General features: G+C 36.2%; 1 pseudogene; it reads left to right on the plus strand.

Annotated features, from left to right (window-relative positions):
- The first annotated feature begins 693 nt into the window (after positions 1 to 693).
- Positions 694 to 1,746, plus strand: LOC132481614 (survival motor neuron protein-like; annotated as a pseudogene).
- The last annotated feature ends 228 nt before the right edge of the window (positions 1,747 to 1,974 follow it).

Genomic DNA, 1,974 nt, shown 5'->3' on the forward strand with positions numbered 1-1,974 from the left:
GGGTGATAACAATTAAAAGGCTTATTTGATTTTCAATATATTAAGAATTGGAGAGAAGATTCTTTGTTTCTGCCATGTGTCTAGTGGTTGGGTTTTCCCCAGTGTGGTTCACTCTTTACTGTGTCTCTGTGTACTTATGTGAATACAGCTGTGACATTTATTCTTAGATGTGGGTTTGGTTTGTCTAAAGAAAAGTACATTATAAATTTTGATGGAAATAAACAAGTAACCCTCTATAAAAACTGCATCAATAAGTATGATAGATAAATTAAAAAGCACATTAAAAATAGGAAAGTAAAGCATAATCTCAAATTACTCATTAGTCAAATAAACACAATAGAAACTTTAAATTAATTCAAAATAAATGATAATTAAAATAATATATACCAAAATTTGTGAATTGTAACTAAAAATATGCCAAGGTATAATGTATAGACTAATGCATGTACTAGAAAATAAGAAAATAAGCATACAACTCATGACAATAGAAACAAAACAACAGCAAAACTCAAGGAAAATGGAGTAAAGTATATAATAACAATTAGAGAAAAAATAAAGAAAATGAAATAAAAATAAGAAGGTAAAAAAAGACCCTAAACTGATGCTTTGAACAGACTAACAAAATATAAAATTTGAAAAACAAACAAAACACCAGGAAGTCGTGGTAAAGGCATCCCAGAGCAGGAGGACCCAATGTTATTCCAGTGCAGCAAAGGACAGAGTGATGATTCTGACATTTGGGATGATACAGCAGTGATAAAAGCTTATGATAAAACCATGGCTCCATTTAAGCACACTTTAAAGAATGGTGACATTTCTGAAGCTTCAGATAAACCAAAAGGCACACCTAAAAGAAAACCTGGCTAGGAGAATAAAAGCCAAAATAAGAATACCACAACTCTCTTGAAGCAGTGGAAAGTAGGTGACAAATGTTGTGCTGTTTTGTCAGAAGACAGATGCATTCACAAAACTAACATTGTTTCAGTTGATTTTAAGAGAGAAAACTGTATTGTGGTTTACACTAGATATGGAACTAGGGAGGAACAAAATCTGTCTGATTTATTTTCCCCAACCTCTGAAGTAGCTAATAATATAGAACAGAATGTGCAAGATACTGAAAATGAAAGTCAAATTTTGACATATGAAAGTCAAATTTTGACAAATTTTGACCTCCAGGTCTGCTGGAAATAAACCAAATAATATCAAGTCAAAACTTCCATGGGGAGCTTCCCTGGTGGCGCAGTGGTTTAGAGTCTGCCTGCCGATGCAGGGGACGTGGGTTCATGCCCCAATCCAGGAGGATCCCACATGCTGTGGAGCGGCTGGGCCCATGAGCTGTGGCAGCTGAGCCTGCACGTCTGGGGCCTGTGCTCCATGGCGGGAGAGGCCACAGCAGTGAGAGGCCCACGTACTGCAAAAAAAAAAAAAAAAAAAAAGGTGTTCCACGAAAGTCTTCTCTCTCTCCACCTCATTCTCCTATGCCAGGATCAGGACATGGCCCAGGAAACAAATCAAACACCATCATCACCACCACACTTCCTATCATGCTGGCTGCCTCCATTTCCTTCTGGGCCACCAATAATTCCCTCATCACTTATCACATGTCCAGATTCTCCTGATGATGCTGATGCTTTGGGAAATAAGCTAATCTCCTGATACATGAGTGACTATCATACTGGTTACTCTATGGGTTTCAAACAAAATCAGAAAGAAATAAAAGGTGATCACATTTTAATTAAGGAATAATTCATAGTGTTCTTTAATTGGTGCAGCTCTCTCCCAAGAAGAATGATATTTTTATGTGCCTTGATCCATGTGAACAAAAGTTTCATTATTTTCATCATACACATTTGGTTGGGTGGCACAATCATCTGTATTTGCCCTTATTGCATGTGACTCATGTCAACCAGGTGATTTGTTTTGTTTTGTTTTGTATTTTGTGTGTTTTTTTTGTTTTTTTTTGTTTTTTTGTTT

This window comes from Mesoplodon densirostris, chromosome X (genome assembly GCF_025265405.1).
Source record: "Mesoplodon densirostris isolate mMesDen1 chromosome X, mMesDen1 primary haplotype, whole genome shotgun sequence".
Lineage (NCBI taxonomy): Eukaryota > Metazoa > Chordata > Mammalia > Artiodactyla > Ziphiidae > Mesoplodon > Mesoplodon densirostris.